Source organism: Passer domesticus, chromosome 13, assembly GCF_036417665.1.
Source record: "Passer domesticus isolate bPasDom1 chromosome 13, bPasDom1.hap1, whole genome shotgun sequence".
NCBI classification, from domain to species: domain Eukaryota; kingdom Metazoa; phylum Chordata; class Aves; order Passeriformes; family Passeridae; genus Passer; species Passer domesticus.
Window position 1 is genome coordinate 11,824,456 of NC_087486.1, and position 25,333 is coordinate 11,849,788.

The following is a 25,333-nucleotide window of genomic DNA, read 5'->3' on the forward strand; positions in this document are numbered from 1 at the left end:
ACTCTGCTGTCAAGGCCTTTCCTTGCATCTAGCCCATCCTCAGAGGAGTTACCCCCCATGATTTTAAGAGGGGCTGTGAATTCCCCTGGCCCACTGTGCCCTGCTGTTTCACCCTCCCAGACAAATCAGCAGCAACATCCAATAATTAAAGCACATTTTAAGATTTCAGTGACTGAGAGCCCCAAGTGCAAGTACAGCCATCTCATCCACCTGAATTTTAGCCCCAGGAAAAAAGCCATGGGAACTTCCCTCCATTAGAGCCCTGCTCTCTGTGTCTCTGCCACTGTGGCTTTCTGTCCCTGCAGGAGAAGCCCTCATTGTTACAGACCTCTATACTATTCCCTTTCTGGAAGAAGAATTAGTATACTAATATCTTGCAATGTCATCTCTCCTTTGATTTTTAAGTGTATACATAATCACACCAAATACTAATTCATCTCTACAGCATAATCATTCATTTTAGATGTTAATCTTAGCCAAATTCTAATAGATTGCAATCTAGAAAACAATAGTTTTCACATCTTCCCAGAAGGAATAAATTAACTGCTTGTAAATCATTAATTTGCAGCTCTCCAATGATCAAGGCTGTCAGACTAATGTGATTTTAAACCACTTAGGATTTGTTCTTTTGTTCATTCATACCAGTAACAATAACATGAGCATAGAACAAATATATATTAAAATATTAGCTTCCAATTGAAAGAGAAAGATTTCAGATTTCTCTGCTTCATGTACCATTTCTGAGCAGCTGCAGCATATGGACTGTTAAGTTGAAGGAGTCCATTTTGAACACAGCTGGCAAGCTGTGACTGATGCACCTGACTGGCAATGATCTGTATCTAAAAACCTAGAGCAGGTTTTTAACTTGTCCTCCACTCAATCTGTATCTTTTAGATTGTTTCATTTCTCTGGTGATGTCTTATTTTATATCACACACTATCTTTTGGATCAAAGTTGTCAAGCATTGTATTTTCTACATTCTAGGCCAACAGAACCTCTACAGCCACATAATACAATAATGCAGAATTACAGCCATAAATTTATCTTTATATTCACATTCACTTTTTCTGATAGTAGTTTATGATTCCTTAAACAGACACAATTAAGTGCTTGGGTTTTCCACAGCTCTTTCCAATATTCATCCCCCTGTGCAATTTCATACAGACATTGTTTGAAGACCAAGTGGGCTGAGTGATCATCACAAGCTAGACTGAGGAACTTGACAAAATAATTGACTTTTTATCCATTTCCCTCTTATCTTCACCTTTAGAACCTATTGAAAACTTAAGCTGGCTTGAAAATTCACCTGATTTCTTCCACTGCTCAGCTCCACAAAGTGTTGCAGCCAAGCTTAATGCTTCGTCTGTATTCAAAATCTAATGAGAAAAATTAGGTGAAAAGTAGATGTGACATTTCTTTTAAACACTATCATAACAAGCCAGATGACACATTCACCTGCTGCTCATGCATGGCAACAGTGAATTAGGATAAGATACAGATTTGTTAATGAACATTTAATTGCCATGGGACTGAAGGTGTCTTGGTTTTTATGTTGCAATATTTCTAAGGCTCTACCCATTAAATGCAAATGAGTAAGAAAGCAGTCATGATAGACAGAGCAGGAAAAAGGATGCATGTTTTATGTCCTTATTGAATTCCAATACTATTTGAGGTCTGACCCTTTCTCTGCCCTGAGTCCATGGTTGTGATGCTATTTGCCTGCTTAATTTTCAGCCTGTTTCTTCAGAACTGCTGTTCAGCACCTTTTCCACTGGCTGTGGATTCCTCCAGACCCATCCCCAGGCTCTCCTCTCGACACTGTCTTTGAGCTATTCTCTATGCATATGACTTCTTTTCCAACACAGAAAAAAATTAAAAAATAAAGAAGCCCAAACCAAAAAACCTTCTTGAATAACTAAGGGACAACTATGCTCAACGTGAACACTTATGGAAATTTAATGATAAACCTAATGAAGGTTTAAATAAATTATTTATTTATTTAAATAAAATAATAAATAAATTATTTATGGCAATTTAATGATAAACCTAATGAAGAAGGAAAAATACTTGATCCTTACCCTGCTGTTTTAGAGGGGGACAAGCTGAGATTAAAAAGAGTTAAATAATTTGACAAAGGCACCGAGCAACATGTGCGTGTTCCAGCCACCTGCTCCAGGGCTCTCTATGTAGCCAGTCCTACCCATTAATCAGAGCTGGTTATTACTTTGGGTTCTGAAGGAGGAGAAAGAAAACAAAAACACTTTTAATCTAAACTTGTTTTCATCCCATCTTTCTGAAGAAGGGAGATGTGTCAGAAGAGAGAACCCTTCTCTGACCAGTTGAGCTGTCACAATGAAGAAGGCGCTCTCAAAATCTTTCTTAACTAATGAGTATATGAATTGAGGGAAGACTTCAGGCTGAGAGTCACCCCCGAAACAATGACTGACTGTAAACGAATAGGACAAGCTCCTCAGATGCTATAAAATCACAGTAGCACCATCTGGCACTCAGTGAGTCCTTGTGGAATTGAACTGCCTGGCTGAAAAAGGGAAAACTGCACTCTCCTGTCCACTACTTGTTAAAACCTCAAGTTTCTCATTTCAACTTTTAGAACTGCATTATATTTTTAATCTCCCATTCCTCAGCTATCTTGAAAGCATTTCTCTAAACTATAAATGTAGTAGCATTTCTCTAAACTATAAATGTAGTGACATTTCTTAGTTGGTTTGCCCTTAAGAGTATTTTTTTTCTTCTCAGAAAGACACTGAGACAAATACACTGGAGAAAACTGATAATCTAACACCAGCCAAATCATGACAGTTGGAATCATTGACAGGAAACGCTTCGGAGCATGAGGTGAAAAATTATTCATTTTCCTTTCTACATTAGACACAAACCCTTCAGTGGTAGCAAATAGGAAAAAACCCCTTAGAACAGCTCACTGCCAGGCTGAAGGATGAGCAGCAATAGAAGTTCTTGGAGTTTGTTACTGAAGATTCTGACTGATACTGCCAGAGCTTTTGTAAGGACACCCTGCTGACGTCTTTTGATACTGACAGATTAAAATCATGGTCATACAAAGACATGGACACAAAATCAAACATTTTGACATGTTAGTCACAACTATGGTTCCAGTTCCCTCTCCAACCACCCGCATCAGAGGAAATAAAAGCATATTTGTGCCCCCATTTTGAACCAGAACACAGTGACATTCTTGAAAAAACTCTTTGAGGACCTCTTTCATTTGGTTATTTTCAAACTTATTTAGCCATTAACAAAGCATGCTTACTAGAATCTACTTGACATTTCTAAAGGTGTTCTTTTCCTCCAAATCAACACCAGAATGGAGGCTGATAGCACTCATTTTTAGGCAAACAAGGATCTGGCATATAAGAAATAAAACTGTGCTATTAAATATGTCAATAGATAACATTTTATATCTGAGTTTCATGACTTGGCCCATGTGTTGTTGTACCATACCCAGAGTCAGATAAATAATATTTTATGTTTCTATGCAAATGAAAAGGTAATATAGTTTTTATTTATTGCTAATAAAGCCACCAACACCGTTATCTTCAGGCAAGGGAAAGCTTGTGCTTCAGATCATAATTCCTGTTCTTAGAAAAGGCTGTACCTATTTTACAAAGGGAAATACTGTATTGGAATGGTAAACACAAGCCATACTTGCAGGATGGTCTGTAGCCTGCAAAGGTGAGGGTATACACAGATATAAGATATATATCTTTTATACTATATACTGCATCATTTAAATTAATATAATATATGCACATATAAAATAAGACAGATATGTATCCTGCAGGATTCTTCAGTGAGTTCACCCTCTCTCATTACTGCAGCTGGTTCAGTACTAGATGAAGCATAACTAGACTTTTCTTCCAGCCATGTGCCTTAAGATTTCCTGCTTTTCCATAAAGGCTCTATCACTCTCTAGGTTTATCTTCTTAAGCTACCAGATCAGATAATGTCTGAATTCACCTGACTGAATTCAAGTGTCATCTTTTGTTGCTTTGAGTTCTATATTTTTTAGTTTTTCATGGCACGTGACCCTCACCTAATATTATCTCTCAGCTGAAAACACTTACTCAGTCTTCAGTTTACCCACCTACCATTCCCTACACTCCTCTTGCCTTTAACTCAGCAACACAGAGCAGCTTCTGTCATATATTCTGACAAATATTCCCAGCATTTTACAGTGCCAATATAACCTGAAGGTCTCTCTTCTGTCTCAAAACAAAGCAATGTTTTGCCAGCATCATCTTAGGAGAAAAATGGAGATATTCTCCCAAAACCTCTTGAGTACTACCAGCAAAGTTCATTCTATTCTTAACCAAGAAAAAAAGCACTTTTGATCCCAAGTCATTCAAAGCCCTGTTAGTGGAGGTACAGAACCCAGTTCATTCTAAACTAGAAAAGATCTCATTGACGTAGTCTAAATTCTTACCTAAGAGTCAGCAGCTACTTTGGAAACTATTCAAGGGCCTACAAAGGAAGTTGAGGGAACAGTGATTTAGTTCAAATAAATTATATATTGGCTTCGGTTCAGAAGCTAGCACATGAAATTTAAATATCTCATACAGAAAGGCAGACTAATTGATTCAAATTGCTTTTGGTAGCTTACCAGCTGTGAGTAAAAGTAGCACTACCCCAATTACAGAAAGGCAGAAATCTTGTTCAGACAGGCACAGCATTTATGAATGAGTGAGATTTACACTATTGCTTGTGGGAAAGAAGTGTGCCTTCACATCCTCCTTCTTCAATTATTTGCTTTTGAACTGCTACAGGACTGCTGCATTTACATAATAATATAAATTCTTGATGAAAATTTCAAAGAACCGAGGTCATCATCTTTTGTAAAGAAACAGATCATTTGTTAAGTTTTGTTCATGCAGTGCCTGCCAGAGCACAGCATCTGTCTCAATTTTAGGCATGGGTGCCATACAAGGACTTCAAGCTATCACACACATCTGCATCTTTGCAGGCTCTGGTGTCTTCCTTGGAAACAGAACTTTATAAAGCAGAGTTCTATTTTGTGTCAAAATGTTGCATTTGATGGTGCAAAAACATTATCTTTTGGTTTCATTTTCTTCCTGCTCATTTTCATACTGGCTCAATTACTATGTTATTTATAACCTTTTCAGAGTCTAATTAAATTGCATCAGATATCCTGAGATATTTCTGGATGGGCATTTTCTACACAAAAACTTCCTGCTTATTTCTATTACCCTTGCAGCTATGCAGTTCCAGTGCACCACCAAGATTAATTAAGTAGGCACAATATTGCTGAAATCTCCTCTGGTTTGCTCTATCATCACTGAGATTTCTACAACCAGCAAAAGACCTGCTAAAGAAATATGTGACTAATGCTGAAACAATCCAGTTTAATGAGACCTCCTGGGAAACCACTTCTCCCTAAGTGATCAAAAGAGGAACTTAAATCCCTCTTTGTTCAAATGGAAAGGGTAACAGGCTGCATAAATATATACAGAAGCTATCTGTGCTGATCTGTTAAGCAGCCCAGTGGTTTTATATTACTTTGACTTCACACTCAAACATAAATCTTGTTCATAAGGCTTACTGTAGGCTCTGCATCTACAGAGCACAATTCTGCTGTCAAATACCTGGATTTCCTAATTTACTGACTAGTAATTCACTTTTATACTGTGAATTTCTTAAATTCTGGTAAGTTCAACAAACCCTGTGCTACTTGATAACTGCAGTCTGTGTTTACCAATGTGATGATTACCTGTCTGTTCAGAAGAATATAACAGCACCAAAATTTCAAGAGATGGTCAGAAAAGCAAAGCACCAACAGCTGTGCTGAGATTACAGGATCTCTCCATCCCACCCACCCAATCACAGGCTCTGAGTCTTTATGGATTCCTTATATATGAGACAGAGAAAAAAGTTCCTGCTGTGAGTTGTCCTCTGAAAAACATCTCTATTCATGGAACAGAGATATGTAGATAGCTATGCTTCTAATTTTTCTAATTGACTGCCCATGATGCCCTGTAAGGTTCCTTGTCACCCATTCTAATCCTTCCTTTCTTGGGAGACAAGAGGCATCAGAGCAGTTCTTGCCCTAAGAACTCAGCACAGTTCACTGTCTGCTTCCCTTTATGTCCTGATCTGCTCAGCTCACACCATTTTTATGCTCTCCTGCTGCCCTCCTTGGCTGGAGTCCACTGCTTAGAGGTGCCCTTGTCCATCATGTATCAACACTTGTCTAAACTACAACCCAAAAGTACTTAACCTCCAAAGGATGAGGAAAAGAGGCCACCAATGGAAATGCAAAGGGTTTTTTTTAAGCAAGTCAAACCTTGTTTCAAAAATCAGAAAAAGAAATATATTCAAACAGCAGCACCCACTGTTTTTTCTTTTCCTCTCCTTCTTCCTTTACCTGACTGGTTTCCTTTCCCTGGAGGACAGAACATCTTCCATTTCTGCATCTTACATGTTCTCCCACCCTTAATTTGTTTTTAATTAAGTTATTGTTGGGAAGAGAGTCTTTAGTTTCAGCCAATTTTGACCAAGCTCCAACTACATTTTAATTTAAAATGTGAAAGAAAACAAGCTACTTCATACAGAATGCTTCTGCCTGATAATTTGGAAAATGCATATTTTAGTTGAGAAGTCATCTTCATTAGCATATTTTAAATAAGGTTGTATAATAAAACCTCTTTCCATTTAATATGGCATTGCAGGGAAAACTGAGAGAATCCCACTGAATTTTACTAACATATTTTAAGACTTTTAGCATTAATTAAATAAAGTTTGATCACAGAGAGAAAAATGCGACAAATTTCACAGAAAACCAGAGCTTAAATGGTTTAAGTTAAATACAGGTACAAAAAGAATGAGTTCCTCAGGGCCATACATTATTGTGAAGGAAATACAGCTGAACAAGTTAAACAGAGTGGGAGATGTCAAGAGGGAAGCTGGAAGCTTTCAAATGCCAGGGTACAGCACGGAATGAGTGACAGCCCTTGCATCTCTAAAACGGACCCAGCGTGACTGGAATTGTCAAGGATTTTTGGTACAGGAATGAATCTCTTGGATGTGATTTTCTTTCTTTTTAATCTTTCAGTTTCCTTTTTTCTATCAACTGGAAATCTCTAAAATACAAACAGTATAAAATATACATGGAGGAATAAAATGGAAAATATAGTCAAGGAATTGATAGGGAGATTACACCAGGTATTTTTTTTCTCTGAACCAATATTATTGTAGGTTTGTTGATCATAAATGCAGGCTGGGAAGAGGTGAAAAGCATCCAAGTATGGACCATTTCAGGATGTGTGCATTATTTTATTTCTCTTCCATTTTCTTTAAAATACATACAAAGTAAAGAGAGGTATAACTTGTTCTGCTGCTGCTATTACTATTCTTTTCTAGTGGAGGACTGAACCTCCAGAATTCCATTCATGCCAATGGATCCTGACAGCTCTAATATAAAAAGCTGCTCCAAGGAAATCAATGTGTATTTTTCTTTCCCCGTTGAATGACTACAACCTTGTATATTGATATTTTTATGAGACCTTTCTGAAATCAAGTACCAACCTGGCAAATCTGCTAGGAAACGGTATAGGCTTAGCCTGTCCCTCTGCCCCAATATTTATTACTGGTTTAAATATTGATGAGTAAGCATGGAATAGTGAAGAGAAAGGGAGGTGGGGGGAATTGGACACCTCCTCAGAAGGAGAGCAGATGTAAGGCTGTGTGCTGCAGCAGGTAGGTCAGGAACTAACACAACCAGCCTGTTCTGCACCAAGAAAGATGACAGCTGCTTCCCTCAGGATCTCCAAGTCAGTGATTCTTACTCCTGAGACATCTTGGTGGCATCCAAGATTTTCTGTTCCCCAAAGCTGAAGATGCATAAGAATTTCAGCTTCAGCAACCTCAGAAGAGCTTTTTCCATGGTTGTGCAATCGCTGACAATTCCAGCAAATGGCCATTGCTGTTTCCCTATCACTCTGCCTTCCTCCTCCTGCCCTTCTGTTGTCACTCAGACCTCTGTGAGTATGGCCTGTGAGCCTGCTGCAGTGGGGACAGCAGGGTCAGAGAAGAGCAAACACTGGCTGCTCTGTGTAGCTGCCATGGTCACTGGGGCAGCTCTCATCACTACCCGTACATTTAGCAAGAAAATCATAGAACTTAAAGTCTTCAACCATCTCATTCACCACAAGGTCAGTTTGGTTGGACAGGACCCTCTTGAAGTCATCTAGATCAATCCTCAAATCCTTTTTCACCATTTCCTGCTTAATGCCCCAGATCATTAGGTTTTTTTCACTCTCACTTAAAGGCATAAAGCCATAGATGTGCAGTTTTCTTCTGACCTTAAGGATGAGTCTTGAGCTTCAAAACCGGATGTCAACATTGCAATGTATCTTGTATGTACACTTCAAAACAAAAGTAAAAAGTGACTAACAATTTTTTTAGTGACACACACTGTATGTCATCCCAATAATGCTGCCTACTTCATGCCTGCATTAAGATTTTTTTCCATGTTGGAAAAGTATAAAATCAAGTTTTGTTTGTCAGTAAGCCAAACCTTTAACCATGATAACTTATGTCTTTGTGCCATCTTAATAATTATTTGTATCAGTATTATGGAAATGATATCAAGGGACACTGGGCCCCCTTTTTGAAGGTCTCAGAGTGACTCCAGCTGTAGGGTTTAGAATGGGATTGAAGCAGGAGATGTAGGAAGTGCCATGACCTAAACATTGCTTCTGCTTTGAAGCTAAACCTCAGCTGTGCTGCCTGAGAGATTTTTCAGCAATCATCCCTAAGAAAGTGAGCAAAACTGAAGAGGTTCATCACTGCCATTGTTCATTTTGTCTTTTTACCTAAAAAGCTCTGCTAATTCTTGAGAAATTATTCCAGACTTGGAATTAATGAGATACATTATTGCTGCACCCTGCCAGCCAAGATAACTGAAACTGCTCTAGCTCAGGTTCCTGGAGCAGTCAAACTGAGATAGCAGGAACTCCACAGGGACCAATTTCTCACTGAGCAGCTTCTCTTAACCCAAACAAACCACCAGGACTCAGCAGCTGGCTGGCTTCCAGTGCCCATTTCCAGCTGCTCAGACAGCATTGCTCCAGCAGCTGCAACACAGACACAACCTGAGCGTGGTGACTCAGCCAACATTTAAAAGGGGACTCAAACCCCTTGAAGTCTTTCACACAGACTTTGTTGGGTTTAAATATTTCTAAGTGAAAAGAGACTACATGCTAGAGATTAATGTGTATACATTAACATTTTGATGAATTACTGGCCATTAGATCATCAACAACAGGTTAATACACAGAACTGATTTATAAAGCTAGAGGATTTATGATTGTTTATAACATTTGTTGAAGACATAACCAGTAAATTTAAAGGATTTGAGATGCTTCTTCACTTACTTAGGGCATAGTGCTGATTTAAAAGAGAAAATTAGGATGTAGTTTTCAATGAGCATAGTAATTAAAGTTCATACTAATATGATATATATAAGTATGTGTGAGAAAAGGACTGACAATGATAATCATTACCATTGAAGATGATTTTCATTAAATGATTAAGTAATTAAACATAATTATTTAAAATCTTCCCATTTTCATCTTAGCATGTTTGATTAAAATGTCACATAAAGTAACAAGGTCCTGTATTAAATAAAGCATTATTTCAATATTACAATCAAAGCTTGTCTCCAGAACAAAGAGTAAGGAGAGGTTTATTCCATTACTTTCTGTTCTAGTGTGTTAGTTATAGGTGATAATTTCTTTGAAGTAACTTTGAACTGGGGAGGAGCTGCCGTTGTTTCTTTCTTTCTCACACCATTAAGCAGGTATTCACAGAATCACATGAGCTGAGTTGGAAGGGACCCACAATGATCACCGAGTCCAGCTGCTGGCCCTGCACAGCACCATCCCCAAGAGTCACACTGAGACTCCTGTGTCCAAGAGCCTTGTCCAAACACCTCCCCAGCTCTGCCAGGGTGGTGCTGTGACCACTTCCCTGGGAGCCTGTTCAGTGCCCAGGCACCCTCTGCGTGAAGAGCCTTTTCCCGATACCCAGCCTAAATCTCCTCTGACACAGCTTCAGGCTGTCCCTCAGGTCCTGAGCAGTGGGCAGAGCAAACACCATCTCCATGGTGCAGCAGCAAATTCCTTCCTCTGCAGCAAAGGAGACATAGGCTGAAGACATGGCAAGGCATTTGAGTTGCTTTCCTACATTTAGACATCTAAATTTAGTTGTATGCAATCTGCTACTAAAAGATACCATGAGGGATTCATGTGCTCTATGCTCTAATTGTCATGATTCATCTGAACTATTTTAGATATCCATGTCAGGATGGGATAAATCCAGGCCTAGAAACACTGGTTTTCTTTTGTACTTTAGCACTAAAGAGGAGCTTTTATTTTGACAAATAAGAGTATTTAATCTTGCAACTTAAAATGATGTGAAATGAATGTTGAACAACTCATTGCATATTATATATATTGCATATATATTTTTATTTTTTTAAAACTTCTTTGCACTTCTATAGACATGATGACTGCCAATCTCCAGTCACTTCTAGACACTTGCCATTGACAGGATAGACAGAATGAAATCTGTTTGATATTTTTGATCTAAGTGTTTCAAAATTTAAAGATGAAAAAACCTTTTTCTTCCTTGTTTTTTTTTTCAGGTGAGAAATTCATCAAAATCTGTTCTGTGGGGCAAAATATTTTCCTCTAAATGATCAGCATTCTGCCTCTTCACTTTCCCTGCCTCATAACCATCAAAAATTTCTTTACCAGGTGTAAGGGACTAGGAAAGACAAAGTCTATTATTGTTTAAATTAGTACCTTAGATACTGAAACCTCCACTTTGAACAAAAGACTAAAATTCCAGTTGTAAAAACACATTTATCAGCCACATGGAAGGGGAAGCTGAAATCTTACTGGTATATCCTTGAGAGTTTCTACTAGAGCACTTACAGAACTGTAGCACCTTTATAAAGGGGGAAAATCAGAAATGAATGCAGAAAAATATAACTGGTTTGATGCTCACAGATGGGGAAGAAAATAAAAATTATATTTCATATTTTTTTAGCTAAAAAATTTTTTTAAATCTTAAAAATACTTTAAGATATCATCTTCAGTACAAAGAAGGAGTTAGAGGTAACTCTAAAGGGAACAACCCAGAGCAAAGATGACCATGCAGAAGGACCTGGGGCCCTGCAATATTCAGGCTACAACAGGGCCATTTTTAAAGTGAGTTTCCCCATTTCCAGTTCATGACTGTGACAGGGCATAGTATTGAAAACTGAGAGGTGGTTGTGGTCACAACATTTGGAGTACTTCCAGAGTAACCTTCAGAGGTTTTAAAATGAGCACAATCATTTCTGTAAGTGCTCATTCATTTTTCATATGCCCAGTCTGACTTCCATTCTGCATTTAAATGTATTACACTTGCACTTGCACTTTTAATGGATATCTAAGATTTTAATGGAATTTCAGTGAACTGCACTTTGTATTTCCCCCAAAAAGGAATGATTCATTAGGATCTGAAGCCAGGCTCCTTTTTTGTTCTGGCTAGTGAGAAGACAGCCTGGAGGTATATTGTATTAATTCCTAATATAAATGAAGTTAGATGACTGCAGAGCATAATGGTTATTTATACTGAATAAGAAAGCAGGCATAGTAAAGAAAATGTGAAATGGAAGGGGACAGAAGATACAATTCTGCAAACTAGGGAATTAAGTAAGAGGGTAGAAAGTTACAGAAAGATTACATACAGAACTGCATTCAAAGTATAAGCACTATTTTCTTTCACATATCATAAGCTGAATAGGATTTTGTATCATATTAATAACAGTTTTATAAATGCACAGAAAAAAGCATGCAGATGGATTGTCACCAGTAGCTAATAAATGAAATAAAAGTTCTAGGAACATTGTTTAATTTGCCAATTCCAGTCACATTCCCTGCAGGAGCTGTCTGATATTCCCTACTTGAAATAAATATATTTGACTTTATAAAGAAATGTATTTCAGAGTGTATTTCTTCAGCTTTTTGATAGAACAGACTTAATAACAGATGTGTGCCTGCCATGGTATATGAGCATCCAGAACTTTAATTACAGCCATGTCAATTTTAGGCCCCAAATCTTGTTAAAAACACTATTACATTGGAAAAGCTTGGTTGCATCAACTGTGTAGCTATCCTTTACAGTTTGGAATCCTTTACATTTTGAAATGCATTTGTTAAAGGTGACACCATTTATCTCAATTTTATAGTCCACCAGCATGTCCCAGAACTTTTTTTTTAGTAACCTGAAATGTTTAGCATTGCATCTTAAAATGCTAATTAAAGATGTATTTTGTGCCAGCAAAGAAATTATAAAGCAGTAGCTTTCATATGTCACTATGAGAAAAGCAGGTAAAAATCTCCATTAAATGACTGCCCAGAACAGGTATTCAGGAAGGTAAAAAAGCTTTCCCTTTCCTGAGCATGTCCAGATTAGTGAGCCAATAGCATTTGCCTGTGTAAAGGACAACAGAAATAGAGCCCATTGAGTTCAGTAATCTTGCTAAGCAATTTTACAATGTCAGCCATCACACTTAAGACTGAGGCTTCTACAATAAGCATTGACTACCTTCAAGACAACTAAGGGATAACAGATCAAAAAGAGATGGCAGAACTTCAAGTTATTGAACATGTAGTTTGATGTTTGAAATTAAAAATAGATAATATCTCAATTTTCAGATTTGCTAAAATGTAAGAAATAAGGGCAGGACAGTTTAAACCTTTTTACTGCCTGTCACTCAGCCAGATCAACTGGGAAAGCAAACACATGGTCTGAACTGTCCAAAGATTCCCACTCAGGGATGTGAGTTAATCCTCTTTCCTAGGAAAATCAGGAAATAGAACCACTGCCTAAATAGAAGCTGCTGTTCAAAGAAGGCAGGATTAGCCTGAGGTATGTGGCCAACTCATACAGGTAAAGTGGGCAACACGCAAGACACTGAAATCACTTTGCCAGTGTGGAATTTACATGACATTTTTGTACCCCTTGATTAATACATCTTTTAGCCTGTGTCTAAAGCCAAATTTCTTTTCCATCCACAGCATGCAATGTCTACAACGTCCACTAGGAATTATGCAGCGTGTGCTGGGGAGAGTATCCATACCTGCTCTAGGTATAGGTAGTCACCTCCAAAATATCCTATCAACCCTTAAGAAAAAATGCTTGGATATTGTGAAACAAAGTGACCAAACTACAAGAGAGCTAATGCCATGTGCACCAAGTTAAATGGAACAGATGACTAGGTAAGGCCAAGCAGCCTGAGAGGAATAGACAGGATGCAGTGTCCTGCTCCATAGGTTTGAAATGCTGGAATTGTTTTGGTGTTTCATTGTCTTACTGCATTATGCTCTTTATCAAGTCATTGTCTTCCTTCTACAGTATCCATTCTCCACTTTCTTCACACAAATAACCCCTTTTTTGCAGACACATTTGGTAGAGATGTACATTGTTGTATCTAGTTCTCTGAGAGTCTCAACCAGAGACTTCTCACTGATTTCACCAGGGGCTGGACCAAGCCACATGGATAGATCTGAGAGCAGCTCCTTCACAGGTGTTTTTACTTCACAAGCTGCTTCTCACTTTTAAAATGGAATTATTTGATCCTGAGGATGTGTCATTTCTTTCCAGAGGAATTATTACATTTGTGCTCAAAATAGTTCCAAGAAAGTAATTGTTTTATATAACACCCATGATAATTGAACTGTGTGCTGCTGATAACTACACTGGAAAAAAAAATGGAATTGTAGAATTTCCTCTTTTGTAGCAAATAGGTTGAAAGCTTCTGGATTTTACATCATGACCATGAAACTTCTGTCACTCACAAGCTTGTGAAGAAGAGTGACTCACTGAAGAAACAATTCTTTTTTACTTATCAAGCACAAACATATGTTTCATAGGTATTCTTTTTCCTCTTGGAGACTCTTTCTTACACTACATGATACTCCTAAGAAAATTTTTGCACCTTTTACTCACTGCCAGCCCTGCTTTTTACCTTACTGCATAAGTACCTCATACGGTAGATTTGTAGTCAGAGAAAAAAGAAAAAAAAATGGTTTAATAGTTAAAAAATGTAAACAAATAAATAAACCACAAAGGACGTACAAATAATTATTAAAACAACTGTCAATTAAGAGTATAATCACTGTTAAAAGAAACAAACTCCCTGCTGTAGAATTGGTGGCTCCTATTCATTTCTCCATACATTTCCAGGAAGTCTGGTTATTGTCCTGTTGTGCTCTGCAATACTCTGAGCCCACTTCTCTGGAATCTGCCATTTATTTATTCAGATGAACACATGTGTCTTCTATCAGAAGTCATAACTGTTTCTCAAAAATTCTATTACCTGTTACTTGACTAAAGACGTCTTGATACATTTATGATGGTGGGTAAAAGAAGTGGGTGATGACTGCCCCCTTTTCAGTCACCAGTTCAACAGAGACCTGAGTCAGCTGGAGCCACCAGCCTTTACACATTTTCATCCATCACCTCCCACTGATGCAGATACTCTCCTCTCTTCCTTCTCAGCTTCAGGACAAGAATGCCGTTACAAAAAATCTCAAGTTTATGCAAAAGGTATATGGAACCTCCCAACCAACCCACCTCAGCACAAGGAGTAGCTCAGAAGCACCATTTAAACACAATGATACATTCTCTTGCTGTTAGCCACCACTGTCTTTCAGACCCTTTTCAAACAGGTTAATTCCAGTTTAAGTGTTCCCATTACACCCTGCCTCAGTAATGGTGTTACACAGATCTGTGACCATTGATACTGACAACACTTGAACCACTCAACTTTGTCCTTTGTCCTCAACTTTTCCAAGATGCTATTTTGTCTGTGAGGTTTTCTCTCAGGACCTCTAGATACAGACTGTAGTGATATTCATTTTGCACTATAATATGATTTCTGCAACACCAGAGCAAGAGGCTTGTGAGACACATACACAGATGTTTGGTAGCCAGCTTATTCCTCAGTGATCAGGCAAGAATTAATGGACAGAAGGACTGTATGGCAGGAGCCACAGTGAACAAAACAGGCAGGAGCAGTAATGAATGAAATAATGCATGAATACACCGGCAGCAGTGATGGAGATTCTCCTTCCACCCGAGAAACACAGCTAATAAGCACATCTTTTCAGATCAAAAAGGCATTAGAGCACAGTTTCAGAGGCAGTGGTCCACTAATCTGGCAGTTCAATATTTTCATTGGCCACTGAATTAATCTATACCTCAAATTATTCATCACATCCCAAGAAAACAGCTCTCCATTAAGGAGACATCTGCATGGCATAATATAGCTTGCCTGTTCATTTATATTTGCTTCCCAGATCTCATGTTGCAAAACACCTGCCTCTATTTCTGTTCTCAGCAACCTTCCATGAAGGCTTTTATTTTCTGGTACACAGATTCCTGAAAGAATGACCTTGAGGGGATGGATGCAATGAAAGAATAATGCCTTTAAAAAGCCCAAATCAAACTGTAGAGAAAAAACAGGTCTTTGCAGAGCATGTTGCAGCTTTTCAAGTAATTTGATATTCCATGATTAATAATACAAACAACCAAACATGTTGAGGTGCACACAGAATATTAGACTCTTTCTGAGAAGGTGCTAGTTCATGCAAGAATACATTGACTTATGAAACTAGAAGAACTTGAAAGTCTTACCATGCCAAGAACTTCTCACCCCTAGCACTAACTGCTAATTAATCAAACCATCAGTTAATTGCCTATCTTTAGATTTGTTCCAAAATGCATAAGTACTAGCTTAAATATTATGCAGGAAGATATTACTACAAAAAGAATGCCATAATGAGAATAAAGCAAGCTGTCACTTGAACTCTCTTTAAATTCATCTTGTCTTATATTTCCACAAAATGAGGCATTCCAAATTTGCCAAATGAACCAGGCAGCTCTGCCAATTTCTAAGCATTAATCCTAACTTACCTCCCATGAAGTATTAATCTTATCATAGATTACTGCCCAATTGTACTTTATCTTGTACTTCATTTATATCAGTTAGATTTTTTGAATGGTCTGCTCCAGAATGGAAATTCTTGAGAAAAAAAACCCTCTAATAGAACAGCCTCAGGCTTGGGGTTTCATTTTCCCCTACTTTGTCTTTGGATACTGCTTTAAACAGGAATTACTCCTTATATATCACCACCTAATATACTTAGGCCAGGATATTTTTTCATCTGCAACTGTTTCAGAGACAGATCCTTGTTGTGCAGATGTGTTTATGGGGGTACCTGTCCCACCCAGTGACCAGCATCACCTGTATCACCCTGGGGAGCCCAGGCATCCCTTTAACAAGGCCTTATCTTACACTTGAAGGCTGGGGAGCCACAATTCTCTCTCCTGTGGATCATTTCCAGAAATACTCACTTTGGTATGCAGCTGACATGAGCAGGAAGGCTGGACATGCCAGGCTGCAGCTGGCCTTTCTTCCTGTCAAGGCCATTGCATTCATTTTGATGGATGTTCTCTGCACACAGGGTAGGGATCGTGCTGCTTTTACTGCAAAGGCAAAAGGATTCACTAATTATTCCAGTTATTCGTTACCCTGCTGAGACAAATGTTATGAAGAACAAAACACAGAATCCTAATCTGCTGTGAGTTTTGAGTATTACTCAGGGAATTTAAGCACTATGAAAAGATCTTGTGGAATCAGAAATGCTGCCTGGTAATAAAAATAGAAGAAGGGACTTGTTCTCTAATTACTAGACATGAATTTGAGAAATTTGTCTTCCAAGGCACCATGACTTTGCAGTTCATTACATTCTCAATGACTCATATAATGAATATGTCCTTTTAATTGCTCTGTGTTGTCTTGACCCTTATATTAAGTGGATCATCCATTCTTTCAAAGATAGTGGCTACCCTTGTGTTCACAGAGTACGGCCTTAATCTAAGTGGATTTGCTGCATCCAAATTCTACCAAGTAATGACAATCCAGATGAAGAGCACAGCTACAGCTCTGGGGAATAATCCAGAGTGGGAGAGAGAAACTTCTCAAAGTACAGAAGAGAGCTGACAAAAGAACAAATTAAAATAAAATGTATATGAGCCCCAGAGGGTTAGAGCTTTCAATTTTTCTATTACATTGCTATCACATATCTAGTATCATATGGTGAGCTCCTCATATAGATACACCTGCAATAAACTGCACTGACTCTTCTTCCCATTAGAAGGTATTAGAATTTCTAAGCTGAACAGTACTTTACCACTTGGCACTAGAGTTACACATAGAACATGCACAAGTCAACACATGAAACATCTTATACAAGTACTAAATTTCAGGAGGGCTTTAAATATGTCTGGAATGTGGTATGCTGACTGAATGTCTTCAAAATAGTTAGCAATAAACACTCAGTTTACACACGCGAATTCCACTCCAACTAATTTTCATCGTTTCATCATTATCAGTGTGGGTTGAATCATTATCATCTTCTGTTTAAAATCTGCAAAAAAACACTGGTTCATACACACTTTGAATTCTCAGTATAAAAGAAAATCATCTATGTATATGTTGAACAGGTCAAATTTTATTGACTTGAAAGCATTAATCGTCTGTATTGACCTTGAATTAACAAAGTCAATCAAAATCTGAGATAAAGCATAAGTTGCCATATCAGTTTACTGCTTTGTGCTGGTTTCTTTTAACATTGGTTTCTCCAGCTCATCTTAGGTTAAAAGGTCAAAAAGTGCTGGCTGCTATAGAACTCTGAGGAAACTTCTGACCCTGTTAGCAAAAAAGATGTTAAAAACTTCAAAGCAAATCAGAACATGAACTTATGGAGGAGCAGCCACTAGCAAGCCTAAAATCTCAGAGTTAATCATAAAAGCAGAGTAAAGGAAGACTTTTTGGAGTTCTGAGAGACATGCTAAATCTTACCTAAATAGCATTATCCAAGAATAAGAATGTTGAGTCTTTCTGCTTAGCATCACTTTCTCTAAAAAAAAGTCCTTTTCACATAGACCCCGGAGTAGTGTTAGCAACCCTATGGTTTTGTTTCGGTTTTTTTTCTAACAAAAAGGAAAAGTAGGCAGAAAACTTACTAGCATTTCATCTCTTAGCTTCTGATAACTTTCTAGCTTGTTAACACTAGACTAATAAAGTCCTGCTAAAGTTTGGGCTATCTGAATACAGATTTTTTTCTAGGACAGAGGACATAATAGGAGTTTTACATGTTTCACAGTCAACTCTATCCAGTGCATAGAGGTGGAAATAGCAAATTATTAAATGGATTGTCTTATATTATGGAATCTCAAGAACTGTAATGAAAACCATGAGTACTACACTTTAGAACTGAACTTTTGAATCTTTTACAAGTGTAATTACCCAGAGGTAAGCACGACATGCACTTATTCTAACACCAGGACAATGACACAAACACAAAGTCCACCAAGAGTCAAAACAATTTGGTTTTATGCAAAAGATGATTTATATAAAATTTTTACTTTTAGTCTCAGGGATTAAAAGTATTCAAGCATAGTAATTAATGCTAACACTGATTTATCAACATTTTAGGAGAGGGTATGCAAAGATTTATTTATGATCTTCTCCCATATTAGCCAGCAACATGTTCTCCAAAATGCAGTTTTACACAACTCCACAAACAAATGAAAGAGCAATTTTGCTTGTGATTATATAATGAATTTTTTAACTGAATGTTAATGAATTTTAAATTGTCATCACTATTTTTACTTTTAATTACAGCACAATAAGAATTTACTGGAGCTGATTAAAAATTGAATCACCCATTTTTTAGTGAAAGGTCTAGTCCCAAATTCCTAAATAAGAATGGGCTTATTTAATGTGCAAGTTAAACTTTAAAGCGAGAAAGAATAAAGAGTCATTTTGTATAGTTTAAAATTTTCAAGTAGTTCTTAGTATTTTTTGTATGATATATGAATACAGGTAAAAGAGAATGTTCTTTCACTAAGAATCCTAATTATATAACATTTTTATTTTGGTTCTGGGGCTACATATTTCATGAACAAATTAGCGTGGTACTGCCAACACAATCTTTATTCCAGTATTAGTGGTTTCAAGCTGAGCTTCCAAGAAAAACAGAAAACATCCATATGGAGTTTATTTCTGGTTATATATGTCTCTACTGAAACAGAGTGGTCACATACAGGAAATTCTTATTACAGGAAGTACAGATCAACAGACTTGCAAAGTGTGGCTCTGGTGGGAGAAACTAAAGCATAATGTAGCAAACACTGCTGTCAAGTATTTTGAGATGGAGACAGATATATATCTTTATATCTGTATATTTATTTAATTTTCTACTGACACTGATTTACAAATCATAGAAGCAAGGAACAGAAGAATGATAATTCTGCAAGGAGTCTACACTGTGGTACAAATATTAACATCATACTATGTACAAAGGTTAAGCAAAAAAAAATTCATCTTTAGAGAAACTTGTATTTTAACCTCACTGAAAAGAGGCACTAGCAATTACGTAAAAACCCCTTAATTTAGTAATTGGCAGCTATAACTCAGAAATCCTCACTGTGGCAAACACTACATCCTTTTATTAGGCAACCTGTGCAGTAAAATAGAGGAGTGTGTTACAAAGTGTAAAGACAGCATGACAGATACCAAAACTCAGCCTTGAGATAAGCCCTGAGCTGACTCTCAGCCCAGTCTGTCAGGCTGGGGGCAGGTTCCTATAACTGGCTCATCCACAGCAGATTCCTTAAAATCTGTCAGGCACTCTGGAAAGCTCTGCAAAGCTGTGTCAGAATTTGTGCCATGGACTGGGTTCCATGTGACAACAATGAGGGTCATGTTTCTGCCTTACTACCATAAAATGCCAGGGCAGAAAGTCACCTTAAGCAGGAGTTACAAATGAACCAAACAGTCTTTAGTTGTCTGCTTTTCCTCACAGGTTTGCCCCAGACAGTGAGAACTGTGCAAGGGTTATTCCCTTTTCAAAGCCCAAAGTTCATTCCAAATCACAATTCTTTCACATTTCTTTCTACAATGCACACCTGTATCACTGGTGTCACAGTGAAGTGCTGCTGCACATGTCTTCACACACTATTTTTTCTTCACTGAGGCTAAATCAACTTTCAACTGTTCAACTTTCAACTACTGCTGTGCATTTTTATGCACAACTTAATGAGGTATCTCTCATTGGGAGTCTATCACTCCTTTGAGACTAAGCTTTCTCAAGAAAATACCTTAGATATTTTTGAGGGACTTCTCGCAAGAGATATTAAGTAATTTATACTTGAAATACACAGACATTTCATGTCACTGCTTCCCTGCCCATGTAGAAGCCAGCCTTCAGAATACCAGATTTATGCTACCCCTTGGCAAACAGCTGACATTGACATCAGGACAAGACACTCATGCAAAAAAAACCAAAAAAAAAACCTCCAGGGAAAACAGTATAACACTATCTGTTTGAATAATAATGCTCTATATTATTTCTCCTGCTTCCAAGTGCCAGATTCTGTTTACCTTCATTAAATACATTTTACTATCCTTGAAAGCAGAGGAAATTGATGTATGTAGGTATGTACGTATATAGAGGGAGTCATGATCAATTTTGTAGGTGGTATACGAGCTGTAATCTGAGTAGATGTAAAACAAAATTTGAATTTTATATGCATTTTATTTCAGTATCCACAAGACTGAATGTTCAAGAAATTGTCATAAATCTCAGCATTTAAAATTTTGAATATCCAGTTATAGTTTCTGTTAATAATTCAGGGTTCCCTCTGTTCTGTGGAGGACACTTAACAGACAAAAAATTTGGTTTTTGTTTTCTTGACCACATAAATTGCATGAGATAGGTGTTTTTGAGAGATTAGTTCTATTCATAATCACTACTCATATGCATATAAACACATGGATACCCACCAGGATGTCTCCTTCGGTGGTAAATTTTGTCTGTTCACACTGGATGGTGTCTTTATATCAGATCAAATATGTTACCAAAACTTTTACATTTATGAGCACTATTTTTTTTTTTAATTTAGGCTTTTGGAGGAACCAGCCATTCAAAATTTCTTAGAGCTGTCCCAAAACACTTCTTGAAAACATGCTGTTTAATTTATTTTGACCTCAGAGTGTCTGCCAGTAATTGCATTTCTCTACCTGCATGTCTGATAAATTCTCCTGACTGCAATTTACAAATGGTCCATCTACAAAGGAGTTTCTACCAAAACCTCTGCAAGAATGCCTCTTTGGTGACTGTGGCACAGTGACTGGGAGTTAACAATCCATCCAGGGCTTGTGTGTACATCTACATCTGTATCTATAAATCTATACATAGATTTACACACACATTCATACATACACATGGATTTTGTAGACCACTGGCCAGAAGAGTGGAATTTGGAAATGGGAAAAAAAATCAATGTGAACATGAATCTGTGGATTCACCACAGGTTTTTTATTACTCTTATATTATTTAGAATTTATTCGAGAAAGTTTCTGAAAACACCTATGAAATTTTGCATCCATTGTAATAACTTGACATTCATTGGGGTTTAAGGGATTAAGTCCATCAAACTCCATGGAAAAACTCCTCTGCCAGGATTCATACAAGGCTGCTCTTCTAAAGCAATCCCAGTGGAGAACTTAATAATGTCTTGGCCAAGGGGTAAATCTCTTCAAAATTCCACAGCAGCTCATGCATACCAATGGGACTAAAGCATGATACAGGGTCTGGTTTTCAGTGAACAATAGAGACAGCTCCAAAAATTTAAAACCATAATGAAATCAACTTTTTATATACCTTGGCATACTATTTTTGTATAGATAGCTAATGGAAAACAATCACTATAACAACTTGCACATTTATTAATTATACATTCCAGTGAAAAATTTTATTTTAATACTATGCCAACTGAAACAGTTAGGATTTGAAATCTTAAGAGATATAATGATATACTGGAACAATCTTGATTACAGAGTTAATTAGAGAGCAAGTCGTTTATTTTTATTAAAAATTAATAATTCATGCAACTTAATTGTTAGATAATGACAATTTTGTCTGCTATATGTACTTAAAATTATACAACCTTCATGAATTACAGCTATGATTTCAAGTATTTATTTTACTTAAAATACATGTCAAAGGGTTGCTGTTAAAGTAGCTGTCAAAAATCTAATGAAAATATTGCTCATCCAGAACAAAACACAAGTACAATCCTAATAAGTCTGAGTTGCCAAGGCTTATATTTCTTGCTTTGTCATGGAAATCCACAAAGAATTTTCTGGAATTAATAGTCAGAATAAACAAGGCCCATAAGCAGTCCAGAAATTCAGACAGGGCAATACTCTCAATGAAGTTGAAGGCTCAAGACAGGAGCTCATGAGCTTCCTTCAAATTCTGTATGTTCTTTTCTTCATGCACATGTGAATAAATGGGAAAATTATTTCTGTTAACTAAATATCTCATTTAAGCAGAAATGCAATCTGTGTAATACAGTGTGCACACTCTCTAACTCAATTTTCTCAGTACTATTTAGATGTGTTCAGTGCTTAAACTTCATAGAAGAAAAGGTTGTTTCTAATCTACAAACCATATCAACTTGTTTGCTCATATTTTTCTGATTTTAAATTCCCAAGAAAATAAATTTATTTCTCAATTGAAGTTTATGAGAAAGAGCACTCCCTTTCAGAACAGCCTTTCCCCTTTTCTCCCTTATTTCACTTACACCAGTCACAGCAGTTGTTACCTGGGAAGAATTTTTGACAAGGGTCTCTCTGTTCTCCATGAATGGAACTCCATATGACTTTAACACTGCCTGCTGAGTTTACAGTACATACCAAGAAAAAAGATGTGCACTGAAATGACCAGGGAACATCACAGTCCTTCCTGAATGAGAATTAAATGGCAATAAAGCAGATATGCTGACAATCAATACCCAGCCACTTCATAATCAGGACCATGGTGTCATGTTGGACATATTACATCCCATAATGTCTGAACATGACCAGCAGTAGAAACAATGCAGAATCTATCTACTGAGAAGTTGTTAATGGAATTTCCAATGGGAATCATAGGATAATCTGGGTGGGAACGACCTTTGAAGGTCAACTAGTAGAACTCCCCTGCGAAGAGGGGTCCTAAACCAGATCAGGCTGCTCAGAGCCATGTCCAACCTGACCTTCAGTGTTTTCATGGATGGGGCATTCAGCACCTATCTGGTCATCCTGTTCCAGTGTTTTGCCATCTTCACTGTACAAAATTTTTTTCTTATAGCTGTATCCAATGATAGCACAAAAGAAAAAGCACAAAAATGGAAATGAAAAAAAATCTAGTTAAACACAAGGAAGTGTCTTACTGTAAAACTGATCAGATACCACATAGATCAACAACAGAACAGGCTGCCCAGAGAGGCTCTGGCTTCTCTGCACTGGTGATGTCCCCTACCCAGCTGGACACAGTCGTGGGCAACCTGTTCAGTTGATTCTGCTTTGAGCAGGGATTTCAACAAGATAATCTCCAGGGGTCTCTGCCAAACTCAGCCCTCTTGGATTCCATGGTCCTAAGTATTTCTCTCATCTTTCTAACTCCAGCCAGCCTTTTGGCTCTCAATCTTCCTTGGAGCATTAATATTTAGGGACATAGTTCAGTTGAGGTTTATGTTGTATCTTCAAAATTATAGAATTTGCCTTGCTGTTCATACCCTGTATTTTCTAAGATACTTAATTTCTTTGTTAACAAAGTCAAGCAATATTGCATTTGTCACACTGCCATGCACAAACTATTTTAAACTGGTGATGTTCACTGCAGGAAGTGCTAAGACGACTACTTTTTCTGGACTGGAACAGAAAAGAAAAGCACATATTTGCAAGATAAAAAATATGGTAATAGAGGCCTGTTTATGACAAGACATAGTATAACTGATGATGAAATAATCTTGCACATAGAGTAAATGAAAATTATACACAAAATCAAAATTCATGCATGTATCTGTAAAGATAAATTGAGCACTGTGTAAGTCTAGGGATGTTTTTCCTTCCATTTGGAAAATGTCTACTTTGCTTTGAATGATAACATAATGTAACTAAAAACAGCACTAAAAGCAGTGCTGTTCTGAAAGACCAAGAAGGCAGGAACAAACTTAATGCAGCAGTCTAAAAACCATGACTAAAAGCTTCCTCTTCCCTCCCACCACTACCATTTAAATTCAGTTAGTACAAGGTGTAGCCTCACATCATGTAACTGTTATGCATGAACAGTCTCTCCCTCTTTTTAGTTTCAATAAATACTGAACATGCTTCTGAACACTGCCCTTTGCTAGTGAGGTCAGAAGTCAAGACAGCAAACAGAAGATTTATGACAATATTTTTTACATTAGGATCAGAAACTTCTTGCAGAGACTTGAATCACAAGTTTTCTCAAATCATATTTGGTTAGCAGTTCTAGATTGTGATAATGAAGAGAAAAAACACTTATAAGCAAAAAATCCAACAGTTTGGACATGCTGTAAGAAGGAAATGAGTCAAATGATGGCTCAAACTACCCAGTGCTTGGGAAACCTATACATTAATGCAAGAAGTGTGGGCAAGAAACAAGAGAAGCTGAAGAGGAATACTTAAAAATGAGCATTTAATGACTAGCAGTACAGAACCTTAGTAAATTAGACATGTTACTGCAACAGAAAAGGCCACTATGTTCGTGCGTTACATTTGAGATCCAAATTTGGGAAATTACCCTTGCTGAAAGTCTGGAAATGTGTTAGTGCCCATTGCAGATGACTGAAGCATAAAAATGCAGTGGAAAGAACTTTTGTGAGCAAATACCACAAATACAACAAGTACCAAGGCACAACACATGTTATCCAGAAAACCTTTAAAACCAGAATGAATACAGTACAACATGGATTAATCTGTAAATTATAGTGCTGATAAGTTTTAGAGATGCACATGCACATCCAGAAGGCAGGAAAAAAAAAATCTGTGCAAAGACTGTTGTATACTTAAGCAACAAGAAGGAAGAGAAACAGTCTTGATGAAAATGACCATGGTATGATAAGAACTAATGAAACTTGGGGAAGAAAGGGGGCTGGATAGCAGGATAGGAACAGATAGACTTTAAGAAAAGAAAGTTCAACAGACTCAGCAAATCCTTTGGGAAAGCAAGCAATGACTGGGAAAAAAAAATTACGAAGGCTTGCACTTCCACAAAAATTACCTATCCCAAAATAGAAGCTGAAAATAACGACATCAGAAGCTCATCACCAGTGTCAAGTCAAAGTAGGAAGCACAAAGAAA

General features: G+C 37.3%; 1 protein-coding gene across 1 annotated transcript in view; it reads right to left on the reverse strand.

Annotated features, from left to right (window-relative positions):
* Positions 1-25,333, reverse strand: part of LOC135279841 (uncharacterized) — a 418,268-nt gene that overhangs the window by 256,757 nt on the left and 136,178 nt on the right. Inside the window, exon 9 of the mRNA XM_064387383.1 lies at positions 16,465-16,596. The gene's annotated coding sequence lies outside the window, so the exon portion shown is untranslated. The remainder of the gene's footprint in view (positions 1-16,464; positions 16,597-25,333) is intronic.